The sequence below is a fragment of the Pleurodeles waltl genome, chromosome 5 (genome assembly GCF_031143425.1).
Source record: "Pleurodeles waltl isolate 20211129_DDA chromosome 5, aPleWal1.hap1.20221129, whole genome shotgun sequence".
Classification (NCBI taxonomy): Eukaryota; Metazoa; Chordata; class Amphibia; order Caudata; family Salamandridae; genus Pleurodeles; species Pleurodeles waltl.
The window spans coordinates 1430787340-1430805736 of record NC_090444.1 but is presented as its reverse complement, the minus strand read 5'-3'; the positions used below and the strand labels follow the sequence as shown (position 1 = coordinate 1430805736).

Below are 18397 nucleotides of genomic sequence, written 5' to 3'. Positions count from 1 at the left end.
TTACCACTGGTTAGCAGGAGTTCTAAAAGTCAATAAAATGGGTTCAGCAAAGGAAGGCAAGGGATGGTAAAAATCTGAGGTGACTCTGCAGAACTGTCCAGTTCCAACAATCATGATTCAGGGTTTGCATTTATCAAATTCCTAATAAAATGGCCTGGACTTGGTGAAATCACAAATTGTTTTCTATGTGTAATATGAGTAAATCTTGCAAATGTTTGTCTCTAATGCCTGTGACGCATGGGAGTCATTTGTTTGAAAATCGTGCTCATGATATTTGTTCATGGACAAATGCTGTGATAAATCAATTCAATCAACTTACGAGTTTGGCAGACTCAGGACCGCCATGTCAGCGGTGGCAGTCGTACGGCCAGTAGGCTGGCAGAGAAGACTGCCAAAATAGGTCCATGGCAGTAATGACAACAGAATACAGCCAAACCACCGCCGACACCACCACTGCAAACAGACTGCCACGGTCAACGGTAGCCACCTGCAGGCTGGCAGAGACCAGGTCCCTGTCAGACATATTATGAGGCTGCATACCCCCAAGGTTTCCGCCATGGTCACAGCACCACGGAAACCCTGGCGGAAACCAACAGTATAAATAGAGACACCTTCAGGAAGCCATATCTGTCCAGAGCTGCCATGGAACCAGAACTACACGTCTTCCCGCTGCTCCTGCTCTGCCAACGACTCCGGAACCAGCGATGATGACGACAACAGCAACCGTGAGTACACACACTTACCAGTCACTCTTGCAAAATGTCAAAGTACCACACAACACAACAATCGGGAACTGCTGGCAAGGGTGATACACATACACACGTAACCTCGCACTGACACGCACACTCACAGACAGCCACATACACAACCGCACATACATAGTACACACAAGGGCCATCACACACACACATACCAAAAACACACACCAACTCCTAGATACACAGCACCAGCACAGTCACACTCAACACACAACACCACCAAACATTACACCTACTCCACAACTGCAACACCACCAAAGCACCATTAAGCACCACCAATACACTACACCACTTGACTAGTCATACATACAACACAAAGTAACAACACCAGAGAACTAACATGCACAATCACACATCTAAACAATGAGGTATACATCATACCTCGCAAACACACATCACAACAGATCTGACATACCAATCCCCACACACTCTTATGCACACAGTACAACCACGCAAAGGCACACCACACTTCAAATAACACATGTCAACACAAACACCACACAATACCAACACAATAACATGTCCCCAACATACACATACCCATCATACATTATACACCCATCACTGGGGGACAAATGCTATGTACACAACCACACATGCTGTCCAGACAATACTGGTAGCACAACCACCACTAACGCTAAACCTACTCATACAAAAACAAAATCAGCCAAGAACAAAACTGCACTAAGAAAATACAAGCAGGACAAAGATGTAACCTTTGAATCAACAACTGGTTGGTCATGGTATATATAAACGAATATAGATAAATATAAATCAAAATGTACAAAGAATAAGGCCATAGGCAAGTCCAAATAGACAAGTGCAACTTGCATATATGGCAATTGTAAGTGACCCAACTTGACTACTGACAGCCAAGAAACCTCCACAGGTAGGGGCATCAAGGTGGCAGGCAGGCATCTCAGGGATTAGGAGGGGCTGGAGGGGGTTTGAGCTTAGAGTTGGGAGGAGGACCTTTGGGCTTTGGGAGGGGGACTTAGGTTGAGGCTTAAGGAAGGGTTGGGACCTTTTGGGAGGGGTACACTTCTTGCTGTGGGAGGGGCATGGGTACCTGTGGGGGGCAGGGAAGGTGGAAGGGCTGGACTTGGGGAGGGACACAGAGTGTTTGGTGGACACACAGGGTGGGAGAGAAGTAGGGAAGAGGCTCAACTCCAAGAGGACAAATTTCTTAGACACGCGTGGACGGTCATGGCAAAAGGGTTTGAGTGTGGAGAGAGAGGGAGTGGGAGTGGTTGTCTGAGGTGTTTTGGCGGATGTTTTGGGTGCATGGGTGTGCAAGGTATGCTTGTGGGTGTCTGTTGGGTGTGTGAGTGTGGGCATGTATGTGTCTTAGCAGGGGGAATGGAGGTGTTGGGAGATGCTGTGGTGGATGGGTGACTGTCTGTTGGGGTGGTGACTGCAGGCACGGTAGATGTTCTGCATGTAGGCATGTCTGTGGTTGTGGTGGCTGCAGATGAGGTGACTGGGGTGGATATCTCAGGGTCTGTTGTGATGTCTGCGGGTAAGATGGGTGTAGTGGCTGTATCAGTGTAAGTTGGTGCGGTGACTGAAGGTGTGTCAGGTGTTGTGTATGTGATGCTGGAGGTGGTGGGGTGTCAGGGCAGGTAGTGACTGTTGATGTTTCTGCAGGTGGATGTTGCTTGTGTGCATGCTGCAGGTGTGTCTTGTGGTGCTTGTGTTTGTCAGCGCTACCCTTGGATGTTGAGGTGGATGCATGCTTGTCTGTTTGTGCGCTTTGGCTGGGTTGGGGAAGAGGGGTGTGGGACTGGGAAGAGCAAGGTGGAGTGGAGGCCAGAGCCTGAAAGGATCTCTGTAAGGAAGCCAGTGCACCATGAATGCCCTCCAGGAATGCATTACTCTGCTAGACTTGAGTTGCTAGTCCCTGGATGACCCACAGAGATTGACCTCAGGAGATCAATAGCCTCCTCACTGAGAGCAGCAGGGCTGACAGGAGCAGGGGCAGAGGTGCCTGCGGCAAAGGAGACAGCCACCCTCTTGGGTGAGCGGGTACAGGCAACTGGGTGGGGAGCTGCAGGTATGGCAGTGGTGGTAATGGGGTGGGGGACAAAGATGGTGCTGGGTTGGTCCCAGATGGGTCCACCAACTCCAGGCAGTGTCCACTGGAGGAGGATTCTAAAGATGATGTGCTGGATCCAGTCTCCCCCGTGGCACTCCCCTTGCCCTCCGGGCCACTGGGTCCCTCGCTGTCAGTTGTATCAGCACTCCAGGTCCCCTAGCTGGCATCATCCTCACTCGTCTGTGCTCCGTCTCCTTCGCCTGCCGATGCTGATTCACACAAACAGAGAGAGAGGGAGGGAGAGATGGAGAGAGAGAGAGGGTCATCACCTTCTTCACATACACACATTTAAACATGCACAACTGTAGGTATGCATCTCCTGGCTTGGGAATCCCACATAGAAAGCCACAGATCCTACATCATGTTGAAACATGTTACTTCTATCCACCCCTTATTGTAATCTCTCTCACTGACATCATTATCCATGTAAGGTAGCACAACTGGAGTTTTCTATCAAATCACCTGTAAACCTATGTCAGCATGCTCATCATGCCCTGGCTGAAGTTGATATTCCACCCTAATCCAGGTCATAACTCTCCATAATCTTATCACCTTTAGGAAATGCAGTTGAGTGATAACATCATATCATGCATGTTCTGAATCAACACCTGGCCAGTCCATGTCTGTTAAAAATAGGAACTTTGGTTGGCAGTCAGGTTACGCCCTGTCCAATCAAGGACCATCACTCTAGTCAGGGTAAAAGATAATCACCCTCAGATAACCCCTACTCACCCCCTTGGTAGCTTGGCACGAGCAGTAGGCTTAACTTCAGAGTGCTGACTGTAAAGTATTTGTACCAACACACACAGTAATCCAATGAAAATATCACAAAATGACACAATACAGGTTTCGAAAAATAGAAAATATTTATCTAAACAAAACAAGGACCCAAATAACTAAAATCCACAATACACAAGTGAAGTTATCAATTAAAAACCAAAAAGAGTCTTCATGGAATTTTACACACAACGCTAACGCTGTTAGCGTGGAAATGTACCTTGGCACGTCAAAAATAACCCCACACGGGCGAGTGTGCGTCAAAAAGGGGCTTGCGATGCGTTGATATCACTCACGAGCGAGACCGTACGTCGTTTCTCCTTCAGTCAGGTCAGAGTGTGTCATGTCTTCTCTCTGCAGGAGAGCGATGCGTCGATCCAAACAGCACTCTCGGGTCCAGGCAGGCTTTGCGTCGGTTTTACACGTCCAGCGATGTTTGCGTTGGAAATTCTGCCCCACAGTGATTCAAAAACCACGCAGCGCGGGTTGCGATCTTACTAGCCTCCCTTAGCAATGCCGTGCCTTGTTTCTCCCGCCGTGTGTGTCGAACTTCCAGCCGTGCTGCAGGTGAGCGTCGATTTCAGCTGTGAAACCGACTGCCCGTCGATTTTTCAGCCGCATCTCGGAGTTGCATCAATCTTTTCTCTGCACGATGGTCTGTGCGTGGATTTCTTACTCTTGTTCTGCCAGCATCTCCTTTCAGGGTCCCAGGAACTGGATGGGCCCCTTTGGCAGGGTAGGAGTCTCAGCAGAGGCTCCAGGTGCTGGCAGAGAGAAGTATTTTCTGTCCCTGAGACTTCATCACTAGAAGGGAAGCTCTATTTCAAGCCCTTGGAGAGTTCTTCACAAGCAGGAAGGCATTCTTTGTCTTCTTGCACAGGCAGAAGCAGCAACTGCAGGATAGCTCCACAAAGCACAGTCACAAGTAGGGCAACTCTTCTTCCTCAGCTCTTCTCCAGGCAGAGGTTCCTCTTGGTTTCCACGAGTGATCTAAAGTGTGTGGTCTTGGGTGCTCTTCTTATACCCATTTTGGCCTTTGAAGTAGGCTTACTTCAAAGGAAAGTCTCACTTGTTTGTGAAATCCTGCCTTGCCCAGGCAAGGCCTCAGACACGCACCAGAGGGCTGGAGAGTGCATTTGCACAGCCCTTTCAGATGTAAGTGACCACTCCTCCCCTCCCTCCTAGCATAGATTGTTCACCAGGAAATGCACACTACACCCCAGCTCCCTTTGTGTCACTGTCTAGAGAGAGGTGCAAACAGCCCAACTGTCAAACTGACCCAGACAGGGAATCCACAAACAGGCAGAGTCACAGAATGGTTTAAGCAAGAAAATGCTCACTTTCTAAAAGTGGCATTTTCAAACACACCATCTCAAAATCAACTTTACTAAAAGATATATTTTTAAATTGTGAGCTCAGAGACTCCAAACTCCATATCTCTATCCGCTCCAAAAGGGAATCTACACTTTAATCATATTTAAAGGCAGCCCCCATGTTAACCCATGAGAAGGATAGGCCTTGCAACAGTGAAAACAGAATTTTGTAGTATTTCACTGTTAGAACATATAAAACACATTAGTATATGTCCTACCTTAAACATACACTGCACCCTGCCCATGGGGCTACCTAGGGCCTACCTTATGGGTGCCTTACATGTAAGAAAAGGGAAGGTTTAGGCCTGGCAAGTGGGTACACTTGCCAAGTCAAATTGGCAGTTTAAAACTGCACACACGGACACTGCAGTGGCAGGTCTGAGACATGATTACAGGGCTACTAATGTGGGTGGCACAACCAGTGTTGCAGACCCACTAGTAGCATTTGATTTACAGGCCCTGGGCACCTCTTGTGCACTTTACTATGGACTTACTAGTAAATCAAATATGCCAATCATGGAGAAACCAGTCAATGATGCAATTTACCCAGAGACCATATTCACTTTAGCACTGGTTAGCAGTGGTAAAGTGCTCAGAGTTCTAAAGCCAACAAAAGCAGGTCAGAAAAAATAGGAGGAAGGAGGCAAAAAGATTGGGGATGACGCTGCAAAAGGGCACATTCCAACAATGTCCATAAGCCATGTTACATGCAAGTAACAAGAACTCTATTCACAAACGACACAGCACCTTCCATTGCAATCACATGCCTAGCTGATCCCTCTGTACATATATGACACAGAGGATACAATCTCTGATGAAGACACAACATGTGGCAGTCCCATACAGGTGCTATCACATTTTCTCATTCCATATCTGGAGAACAGCTATGTCACTACTTGTACCAAATCTTAGAGGAATAGCTCCAGTCACTAGTCACAGATACTCCATATCACACTATACATGCATGTGCAGCTACAGTGGCCTACCTAGCACACATGAGGCATCCACTGACTATCACAGATAGCAGTGTTACAACAACTAAACAAAGAACAGCCTACTTATTCCTAGTAGGGCACATCACATTCCACCTGACATGCAGATACAGAGCCATGGCATGACAACATTAGTACACCAACATCACACACACCATTCCTGACATGTGACTTCCAGTAGCTAAGTCCAGACAACACACATATAACTCTGAAAAGACATGTACACATAATGTACACATGGAACTACACGACTGCCATTGCACTGACAACATAGCCCACAAAAACACCTGTATAATAAATAGTAGGACAGCTAAACCATGACATCTTGAAAAACGAGGTGAACCAAAACCAATTCCTGTCCAAACTTGCCACATCAGCTAGGCTAAGGGTAGCAATGACTGTCCCACTCAATAAGATCTGCCCCCAAGTAACCATTGTGACATGATGTAGACAGCTAATACCATATGTTGAACTATTATTGATAGGGGATTGCCACATATAGCATGGAAATTGCCCATTGTCAAAGGGCAGGACAGCCTAATCACATACCTCCTCTAAAACAAAGGCATTGGGATAATAGTGATGTGCCCACATTTCAACGGAATGGAAATGCATGTTAAGGGCAAATAGACAAAATCAGACACCCATAGTTGGATGTCCTTTCGTTACAATCTTCACATACCACATTGTATGACTGTGAAGGGACAATAGGGACACCTCCACAAACCCATATGAACAGTCCAATACTGGCCATACCTATTGACTGAATAAGATGCCAGCCTCACATGGAGTCAAAACATGTACCAGGAGGAGAAAAGGTAACTAGGCCTTGTAGCAAATATGCCATGCACTATGTAGCAACAGCAGCTGATCTTCACAGATGGGAGTGGTCATACACCTTAGAGCTGCATATAAATATATTCAGAAAAATGGACCTGGGAATACTAGATGGGTAGGATGATGCAGCAGCTTATATACATATATATGGCTGGATAGAGTCACACATGTTGCACTGTGAATTGTGCTTCTCCACATGCAGTCATAGAAATTCCTTGACACAGGTGATCTAAACATACGCATGCACAACCCTAAGGCTAGATCTCCATCTTTTAGTCAGGCAACTTGAGTACTAAGTAGTCCAAGTAGTCAACATACATGTAGCACCTACCACAGTGTCACAGCTGCTAAAGTGTGACACCAAACACCGTACTACCGGAGTAAAGTAGATGGAGTCAGTCAGTACTTACCCCCTTGTGGCTGCTGTGCTGCTCTCAAACGCCCATTCACCTCAGGTTAGGCCACCACCAAAATGCAGGTCATTAGAGGGGTCAGGGTCCAATGGGCACCCCCCCTCATTGAGAGGACATCCCCATCTGGGCCTCAGCAATTTTCCGGACCCAGCGTCTCAGGTCTTCCAACCGCTTTCTGCAATGGGTGTTCCGCTGGCTTTAGAGCCCCACAGTCTGCACTTGCTTGGCAATGGCATACCAAATCCCATTCTTCCAATGGGTGTTGACCTACATGGATGACAGAGACAAAAGGTGAAAGTCATGTTCTCACGCGGCATGCCAATAGGAGTGGTCAGTATACATCAGTCACAGCAGGACGTCTCTGCACACATGCCTTCACCTTATGCCATCTGCATGCATTAACACCCTCACAAGCTCACATGCCCGATGCTACGTCACACAAAACACCTATCACACATGGCTAGGACATAGGACTCACCTGCTCCTTTAGTGCCCCATATAGCTTTGCAAACATGGGTAGGACATCCTCCACTAGCCTCTCAAGCTCTTACAGGATGAAGGCAGAGGCCCTATCACCTGCAGGACATGCATTGATGGCTCCCAGAGGCAGTACACAGCAGCTCACGTCGTGGAGGTCTTCCTGGCAACAGTGTCAGGAGTCAAGTGAGCAATAGTGCAGAGGTTAGCGGTCAAAGCTGCAACATACATGACCGTCATTGCTGACGGACATCGCCATTGGTCCATTGGCCCAAGTCCGCCAAAGGCAGCAATGGCAAGTTACACGGTGGTTGCGACCACCTACCGCCATGAAGACGTCCACCGATGGACTTAGGTCACTTCCACCTGTCCAGTACAGCAGGTCAGGCATTTGCCATTTTGTGCACTTTTCATAGATGGCAATGTATACTAATCTGCGTCATTCACATAGTCCCCTAAAATGCTGTATATCTGTATGTACTGCCATCATGTTTGTTCAACATATTGTGCAAAAGTGAAGTAAAAGTTGTGTTGAGTGAGTAAATATGGTGATAACTTTGTACAGCTACTCAGAGGTTCATAGACCACGCAAAGATATTGATCTATTCCAAGACATATGTGTGATTACTGCAAGACAGCTAAGTCTTCACACATATCCTCTAACATTTGTATCATATGTACAATTCTATTGTCATAGTTGGCAATTTGTACCAAGGGGGGTGAAATCGGTGCATATCTATGGGCTGTACTGTATATTTGAGATGTGCTAGACATCCTCTACAGATGTAATGTGTGGGGTACTAAACAAAGTGTACATGAATTGTACATACTGGATAACTCATTGTATTTTCATTTCTCCCAACATAAGTTATGCTACCATGAGGAGAGTGAGACAATGACCAGTGTACCGTCCACTAGTAGACCCGGACACCATGCAGGAAAGGCATGTTACCCAGACATATCGTCTTAATCGTCATACCATCATGGATCTTTGTACTCAGTTGGAGCCAGATCTGATGCCTGCCATTTGCAACCCCTTTGACATACCTCTCATCATGCAGGTCTTGTCAGTGCTACACTTCCTAACCACAAGCTCCTTTCAGAATACAGTGCCTTCAACAGCAGAGATGTCTCAGCCCATGTTCAGTCTGGTTTTGAAGGATGTACTGTATGCATTGTTGAGACACCTGGACAGCTACATCACGTTTCCCACTGAGCCGATTTGGCCTATGTGAAGGCATACTTTTATGAGATGGGACACAAGTGGTAGGAGCCATTGATGGCACCCATGTAGCATTGGTCCCTCCCAGTGCCAATTTATAGGTGTATAGGAACAGGAAGAACTTCTCCTCAATAAACATTCAGGTGGTGTGTCTGTCAGACCAGTACATCTCACAAGTCCCAGCCAAGTATCCAGAATCTGTGTATGATTCCTACATCATGCGGAACAGCAGTGCCCCACAGCAAATGGCATGACTCAAAACAGAGAGGGCCTGGATGGTTGGTAAGTTTCCATTGTAGTGTGTGTTTGTGAATTAAGTCTCCTGTCATCACAATATAGCCAGTACTACATACATTTTTGAGTTGTTCAACCATTGTGTTCACAGGTGACTCAGGCTATCCAAACTGGCCTTGGCTGTTGACACTAGTGAGGTACCCCACCACGCCAGGGCATCTCCATTACCATGAGGCCCACGGGAGAACAAGGCATGTAATTGAGCGAATATTTGGGCTCCTGAATGCAAGATTCAGGTGCATGGACCTTTCTGGAGGAGCTCTTCTCTACTCGCCCCACATGGTATGACAAATTATCGCTGCCTGCTCCATGCTCCACAATCTAGCCCTGAGATGTCAGATACCCTTGATAGCAGATGAGGGGGAGGCAGCTGGACCAGTGGCTGGAAATGCTGATATGGCAAGTGATGAAGATCCTGAGGATGAAGGAGCAGGTGACTCTAGGGCAGGTCTCATTATTCAGTACTTCAACTGACATACAGATATGTGAAGTGGACCTCTTGTTGTGATGGATGTACACAACTTGAAGTAGATGGCTGCCATTACACCTCCTTTCTTGCTTCATCAGTAGGGGGTGTCATGAGCTCCAATGCCTATGTGCGAGTTGGAGATGCAGACTGGTAGTTTGTAACGTATACAGGACAGTATGTTCTGCTTTATCCATGTATTGTTACAGCAGATGCCAACATACACTTCAGGTAAAGACATCTCAGATTTGAGGTATGTTTTGTGCACTCTCCTATCCTCTTTCCTTCCACTCACTGATTTAGCTATGTCATGTTTGGAACCTAGGCTTGAGGTATTCATTGTAAATAGTCAATTGTGATTGCTGACAAACATGAGTGGTGTACCTGACAGATACCTGGTTAAATGAGTTTCTTTTTCAGTGGGCTGGTACCTTGATAGTTTATAATCCATACAAGTGGGATGGTAAATGCTTAGTCCTTTCCATTTACCTGTGGAGTTGAGGAGGATGTAAAATGGTGTATGATGAGTCATGTGATGTTTGTGGCACATGTGTGAAGGTTGGATCATGGCCTCTTGCTTCACAATGGGTGGAGTACTTTGTGATGGCCATGAGACCTAGCTTTGTTTGTGTACTAACTTTGCTGTCCAATGTGCATGTAACTGTATACTGATATAGGTGACCTGTATGTTTTGAGTACTGGGTTCCTCTGTCGTCTTCTTTGTGTGTTCCATGGGATATGTGAATTTGTAGCTATGGTATGGGTATGTGAATAGCCTCTACTTGGTGATATGGAGTACCTATCAGCATGCCTCTGCTTTGTAGGTTGTTTGACATGAGCCTGACTTTTAAAACCTGTATATATGCTTTGTATAACACCATGGATTACATCCGGATGGTACTTTCTGTCATGCTCTATTTGCAGATTGGAATACTGACTATACAATTGTGTTGACCTGGATTTCACCCTCTCTGAAATCTGTCCTGTGACATTTTTGCTATTATGTGCCGCCCGCTGAGGGAGCCTCCATCTGATGACCATTACACTGGCTGTTGGATACAGGGAGCATGACCAGACCACAATTGGCAAGCATGATTATTGCACATGTATTATAAAGGACTCATACACAGTAGCTGTATTAACTGTGATTTATTGTGCATATCAAAAGACTGTCAGTAATAATTAAAGTGCATAAATGAAAATAAAAGTGATGAGAATAGTCATGGTTTATGTATTTATCAGGGTAGCTGCTACACCGGTTGGTTACATAAGTCCTGTGTCCTTGTACCATTTGAAATGGAGTTTGGTTTCAGTCAACAGAGTGTATCTGTGGCACACAAAGGTGACAAATCAGGAGAAATTCACTTCCTGGCAGGGGGTTTGGTTTTGGCATCTGCTCCAGCTGGATGTCTAAGTGGACATTCACATTTGCAGTGGGGTTCTTCAGCTACAGAGGGACCCCTGGCAGGGCCTCCATTCCACTAGCTGCCACAGATGTAGAAGGAGCAGATGTAATATTGCTAGTAGAAGGGGTCTGATGTTGTGTGGAGAAGGTCATCAGGGTGGTATTGATGCCCCTCAGCACCCCTGCAATGGTAGCCATGTGGGCATGTTGTGCCTTCCACTGCTGCATGACTTCCTGGTGGTGTTCCCTCTGCAGCCTTTGATTTTCTTCAACATGGTGATGATTTGGGCCATTCTGTCTTGGGAACTTTGGTATGCTCCCAAGACTTGGGAATTGGTTTCCTGGTCAGATGTGTCCCTTTGAGGCCCCATCCTCTGGCCCACAGCATCCCTTTCACGCACCCTACCCAATATACCTGTCCCCTTGGAACAGTGGGCCCACTCCCAGTGTTGTAGGTCCATCATTGTCAGGGGTGTCAAGGTTAGACTCATGTTCCTGTATTGTGGAGCACACAATAGATTGAACAGTCCTTGGGACACAAGTTTGGGGGCAAATAGTTGCCTGTGATGTCGATGCAACAGGGGTGGGAGGGGTTTAGGTGGGCAGGGTAAGGCTGAGAGTTATAGACTGACCAGGTGTCCCAGATGGGCCAGGTTGCTCATCAGTGTCCAGACATCCAGAGGTGTTGTCCTCACTGGGGCCTTCGTCCTGAGCTGGACTGACAGTCTCAGATATCCTCTCCATGGTGGCAATAGCAGTGCCTGTGGAGGGAATGAGACAGCGAATGTGTGGTTGGTTGCTTATTTGCGAGATGCAGACATGCAGACAGTGGCTTTACATGATTCCCGACAATGACATTGATAGATGCAGCACCACATACCTTAGTTGTGCATACGACTCTATGACTTGTTTTCCTTAATCCACATTGTGAGCTGTCATACTAATTGGGTACAGGTTTTTTCTGATTATGTCTGATATATGACATGACTGTTCAGCTCTTCTACCTAGTGAATAGTCAGGCTTCCTAGTTGTCTCCCATTAGAGCTGCAGAATGCACCATGGTGTCCAGCGGGTACACAATATGTGAGCATGCAGGGGAAATTGTCCTCTAACTAGATGTTGTGCCTGGAGTCTGCCATCCTACTTTCCAAACGAAGCCTGTCTATTTCAGGTTTGGGATCTCTGATCTGTGGCCATTGGGAATGGTCACTAAGATATAGTTGTGTTTTGCTTTGGTTGCTATTGTGTGCATGCCATTGCATTGTTGTCATTAACCATGTACTGGTCCTTAATAGAACAATCTAGCTTGTGTAGCTAGCACAGTAATCATACATGCATGAAATGTGATGTGATGTGCACAATCCAGGTTTTCACAATGACGGATTAGCGCATTCTGGGAGTAGTAGTGATTTGATCAGCCTGTGGTTAATGTGCCATTGCCAAGTGCTGTGAGGGCAGTTGGGCTGAGTGGACAGGTGGCATTCAAGAGAGGGACATCAGGTGAGAGGTGTAGCAGCACAAATAGTTAATTAGGAAGGATTTGGATGGTGAAGAAGCATGCAGGAATAGTCAATAGTGTGACATGAATGTTGTGGGTACTTACCAGACTCCAGTCCCCCAGGTATTCCAGTCAGGCCCTCAGGATGCAGTATGTCCCTGATCTTATCCTCCCATGATGTAAACTGTTGGGGGTGAGGTGGGGGCCACCACCAGTCTTCTGCATGACTATCTGGTGCCTGGACGCCATAGAACAGACCTTCCCCGTAGGTTGTTCCACCTCTTCCTGATGTCGTCCCTTGTGTATGGATGACTGCGTACAGAACTGACCCAGTCGACTATCCTTTGCCACAACTCAATTTTCTCTGCAATAGATATTTGTTGAACCTACTATCCAAACAGTTGTGGCTCTACCCTGACAATTTAATCCATCATGACCCTCAACTCGTCATCTGTGAAACATGGGTGTTTTTGGGAGGACATGCTAGTAGTTGTGTAGATGTTGTGTGGGGATGTTGGGAGTCTAAAGTCTAGTGAGGTGTGGGTGCTGCGTTGTGGGTGTGAGACATACGTGGTGGATTGTGTGTGCTAGTGATGGGTGTATTGTGATAGTTGTGCTCATGTGGAGTGTGTGCTGAGTAAGATATGTATATGTACCTATAGTGTAAGAGTGTTATTTCTATATTTTTGCCTTCAATGAGTATCTGAGTGGTGTTTTGGTTGCAAAGGATTGTGGGTTGTGTATGGGTGTGTTATATAGTGCAGTGACTAAGGCCCTCATTACAACCCTGGCGGTAAATCCCACTTACCGCCGTGCTGACGGCCGCCAACATACCATGGCGGAAATCCGCTACAGGTATTATGACCCACATCTCGTAATCCGCTGCAATACAGACACCCACACAAGTCCGCCACACCAAAGGTCAGTGATAAACTGGCAATAGCAAAACCTACACCGTCACACCAACAGGAATACGCCCACAGTATCACGACCCACAAATCGACGCTGAGGTCTTTCAAACACGGTAATCCATTGGTGGTACACACCACTGCGCTCAAAATACACACACATTTACAAAACACAACCACATTGGACAAATCAAATTACACACACCTGATACACACACACACACCACACCCACACACTCTCACCACTATAAAACACACACCCACATTACCCACAACCCCTTACAATGACATTTTTGGAAGAAGCAGAGGAGAGAATAGCAAAGACAACACCAGCATCCAGAGGCACACAACACCATCACTCATACAACATCCACACACCTCAAAGAACACACCCCAACACATCACATCACACATCACAACAAACATCACACATCACAACACCCACACCACATTATGGCCCTCAAAGACACCCCAGGTTTTCTGAGTAGGAGCTCAGGGTCATGGTGGAGGAAATCATCCGGGTAGAGCCACAACTATTCAGATCACAGGTGCAGCAGACCTCCATTGCAAGGAAGATGGAGTTATGACGGAGAATTGTCGACAGGGTCAACGCAGTGGGACAGCACCCAAGAACACGGGATGACTTCACGAAGAAGGGGAACGACCTACGGGGGAAGGTGCGTTCCGTGGTATTGAGACACCAGGTACCGGTACAGAGGACTGGCGGTGGACCCTCCCCCAGAACTAACAACATGGGAGGAGCAAGTCTTGGCGATCATGCATCCTGAGGGCCTCACAGGAGTAGCAGGAGGACTGGACTCTTGTAAGTCAACTCTTTACTATTATATCCCCCCACCCTACCTGCATGCCATCACAAACTCCTACCCCCTACCCTCACACCCATCACCCCAACACCTCCCAGATACCCCACTATCACAACCCACACATCCCAATACCAAGCCCTGCATATAACACCAATGCATGGACACCCATTACAGACCTGCATGGACACCCATTTCAGACCTGCATGGACACCCATTACCACAGCATGCCTCGTAGAGAGACTCACCCAGCCCACAAAATCACCACTCACAGGGAAATCACAACCATACAGGGAAACACACCCATGCACAAGATGGCAAAGGCTAATACATTAACACTGCATTTGCATCCCAACAGGACCCCTACCCAACGTCACCAGACAGGAGGTGCCAGCCATATCCAGTCCCCCCACAGAATAGGCCCACTGTGACGACAGCAGCTCTGCACGCCTGGATCAAGATGACCAGCCCAGCCCATCAGAGACCTCTGGACAGTTGGTTAGCCTGCCACAGTCCCAAACCACCACTGAACCTCCTCCCTCAGAAAACACCACCACAGTACCCACCCAGCGGGCCCATGCCACTGTCCCCAGGAAAAGTCAATCAGCAGTGTGTCCACTACAACAGGGACCCCAGGAAATCCCCTAACCCAGGACGATCAGGGACCTGGGGTCAGTGTTAGTGGGCACACGGTTCAGGGGACAGAGGTACAGGACAACAGGGAAGCTGGGAGGACTGCTGTGCGACAGGGGGAGGACAGGCCCAGGGAACCCACTCTCCATGAGGCACCCTCCAACATCATGGGAGCATACTACCATTCACAGGAGACCATGGGCACGGTACTGGGCAAGTTTCAGGAGACCCAGCGGCTGCAGGAGGAACAGTACCTGGGGATCGGAGAGGACTTAAAGTCTATTAACACCCCCCCTGGTCACCATTGCAGGGGTGCTGGCAGACATGGCCAACACCATGAGGGAGACAGTGGCACACCAACGGGCCGCTGACACTAGCCCGAGCGATGAACAGCCCTCTACGTCCGCCGGCGCTAGTGGACAGGAAGCCCCGCCACAGGACCAACAGGCCACCAGCACCCCACCTCCTGCAGAAGGAGAACCACCCCGCAAACGGTCCCTGCGATCCAGGCACAAGAAAGAGAACATTGCCAAGACCCCCACCAGGAAATAAGACTCTCCTGATTGTCACCCTTCTGTCCCACTATGTCACCCTGACCACCTTAAACTGCCATTGCTCCACTTCCTATGCCCACTTGGACAATGCACCTGTGATACAAAGAGACTGGACTCTACCATGGATATTACTCCACCATCACCCCAGCCCATTGCACATCCCCCTCCACTGATTAGCACTTAAATAAACACCCTTGAATCACAAAACAATCTGGAGTCAGTCTGTACTTTCACAAATGTGTTATTGCAACCTCTCTGACAAATATCAATGTCAATGTTCATTTGCACATACCAAAGTGTGACAGTTGTTGGGCAGCAGTGGACATAGCAGAAGGCAGAATGTGGTACCCAGATCTGTGAAAAGGAAAGGCAAAGGGAACTGTCAGGGTCCATACGCAGAGGTAAAAAGGCAGACTCATGCAATGTCTTACAGTAGTCTGATATGAGAGGAGCAGTGCCAGTCTCTTACCTGCGTCTCACTGGAAGTATTGCATGATGATGTTATTTCGGTTGTCAATATCTTCTTCTTCTGCCTCCTCTTCTTCACTGTCCACAGGCTCCACAGCTGCCACAAGACCAACATCAGGCCCATCCTCCTGCAGAAAAGGCACCTGGTGTTGCACAGCCAGGTTGTGCAACATACAGCATGCGACAATGATCTGGCACACCTTCTTCCGTGAGTAGTAAAGGGAGCCACCTGTCAGATAACAGCACCGGAAGCTGGCCTTCAGGAGGCCGAAAGTCCGCTCTATAATCCTCCTAGTTCACCCATGTGTCTCATTGTTGCATTTCTCTGCCCTTGTCCTGGGATTCCTCACTGGGGTCAGTAGCCATGACAGGTTGGGGTAACCAGAGTTACCTGCAAATATCGAGGGGTATCTGTTAGACATACACGAACCCTTAGAGACTCTCCCATAGCCAGACACCTATTCAAACTGTGTGGGGGCCTTGGGCTCACCTATTAGCCACACACGGTGCCTCTGGAGTTGGGCCATCACATAAGGATTGCTGCTATTCCTCAAAATGTAAGCGTCATGCACTGAGCCAGTATACTTGACATTTACATGGGAGATGTACTAGTCTGCCAAACACACCATCTGTACATTCATTGAATGGTAGCTTTTGCGGTTTCTGTACACCTGTTCATTCATGCGGGGTGGGACAAATGCCACATATGTACCATCAATGGCACCAATGATGTTGGGGATATGCCACATGGCATAGAAGTCACCTTTCACTGTGGGCAAATCCTCCACCTGGGGGAAAACGATGTAGCTGCGCATGTGTTTCAGCAGGGCAGACAACACTCTGGACAACACGTTAGAGAACATTGGCTGAGACATCCCTGATTCCGTGGCCACTGCTGTTTGAAAGGAACCACTGGCCAGGAAATGGAGCACTGGCAGGACCTGCACTAGAGGGGGGATTCCTGTGGGATGGCGGATAGCTGACATCAGGTCAGGCTCCAACTGGGCACACAGTTCATGGATTGTGGCACGATCAAGTCTGTAGGTGATAATGATGTGTCTGTCTTCCATTGTTGACAGGTCCACCAGGGGTCTGTACACCGGAGGATGACACCATCTCATCATCTGCCCCAGCGGATGTGCCCTATGGAGGAGAATGGGGAGAAGAGGGTCATATACCACATATGTTGCACAAGGGTGTTTTGCACTATTGTGATTTCATCGGTGTGTGGCGCTGTGTGTCTGTATTCCTGCCCAAAAGTGCTGTGACGCAGTTAGGTGCCCTGCCATGTGTCCCCCTGAAATGGCGGCTGCCTGACCTGTGAGGAGGGACAAGGGGAAATGAGGTAACTGCGCTGGCGTTGTGCAACGTCACGGTAGGCGGACGAAGACCGCTGCGCAATTCAATATTGGTTATCATTGGGACCTATGGGTTCCAGGAGCCAATGACGATGTACGCCGGCGGTGACGGTACGCAGTGCCGCGGACGTGACCACCATTTTCTCTCTGTGCACTCACTTGATACCTGACCTTCAACAGGAGAGGACCTACACTTCAGGTGCTGCTGTGACCTGAGTCTGGAAGCGACAATGGCGACAGTGTCTGGGGAAAGGGCCTCTGCCTTCACCGCTGAGGAGTTGGACAACCTGGTGGATGGGGTCCTCCCCCAGTACACGCTTCTCTACAGTCCTCCAGACAAACAGGTGAGTACACTGTGTGCATGGTCGATGGGACATTAATGTATGGAGGGGCTTGGATGGAAGATACGTGGGGGGGACTGTGGCCTGCATGTGAGGATGGTCAGTGTATGTGTTTCAGGGCATGGTTGGGAAGTTGTGGCCAATGAGTAAGAAGAACCGGACGGGGGAGTAAAATGCATTCTTATTTTACCTTTCCTGTAAAAGCGCCCACCAGAAGAAGGGTATTTGGCGTGCCATCGCCAAGGAAGTGCTGACCCTGGGGGTCTATCATAGACGGAGCACCCACTGCCGCAAGAGATGGTAGGACCTGCGCCGCTGGAGCAAGAAGACGGTGGAGGCCCAGCTGGGGATGGCCTCCCAACGTGAAGGGGTGCCAGTCGCACCATGACCCCCGTGATGTTCCGGATCTTGGCAGTGGCATATCTGGAGTTGGATGGGTGCTTGAGGGCATCACAGCAGCCACAAGGGGGTGAGTACAGTCTTATTCAGCTGACTCTGCAAGCTTTACGAGGTGTCTGGGTGGGGGATGTGGACTGCGGGTTCCCCTAGGCCTGGGTGAACTTGCCAGGGTAGGACACTTGTTAGGCAGGCTCTGTGGCACTTCAACCCTAATAGTGGTAGTGGCCATCTACAACTAGTCAGGCTCCTGTGGGTTCCAGGTGTGCAGCAAATGGGCTTAGGGATAGTCTCCCATGGGCAGGTGTTTT

General features: G+C 48.2%; 1 protein-coding gene across 1 annotated transcript in view; it reads left to right on the top strand.

Annotated features, from left to right (window-relative positions):
- COL19A1 (collagen type XIX alpha 1 chain) overlaps nt 1-18397 on the top strand; it is a 2318824-nt gene that overhangs the window by 532580 nt on the left and 1767847 nt on the right. The gene's annotated exons all lie outside the window — the stretch shown is intronic.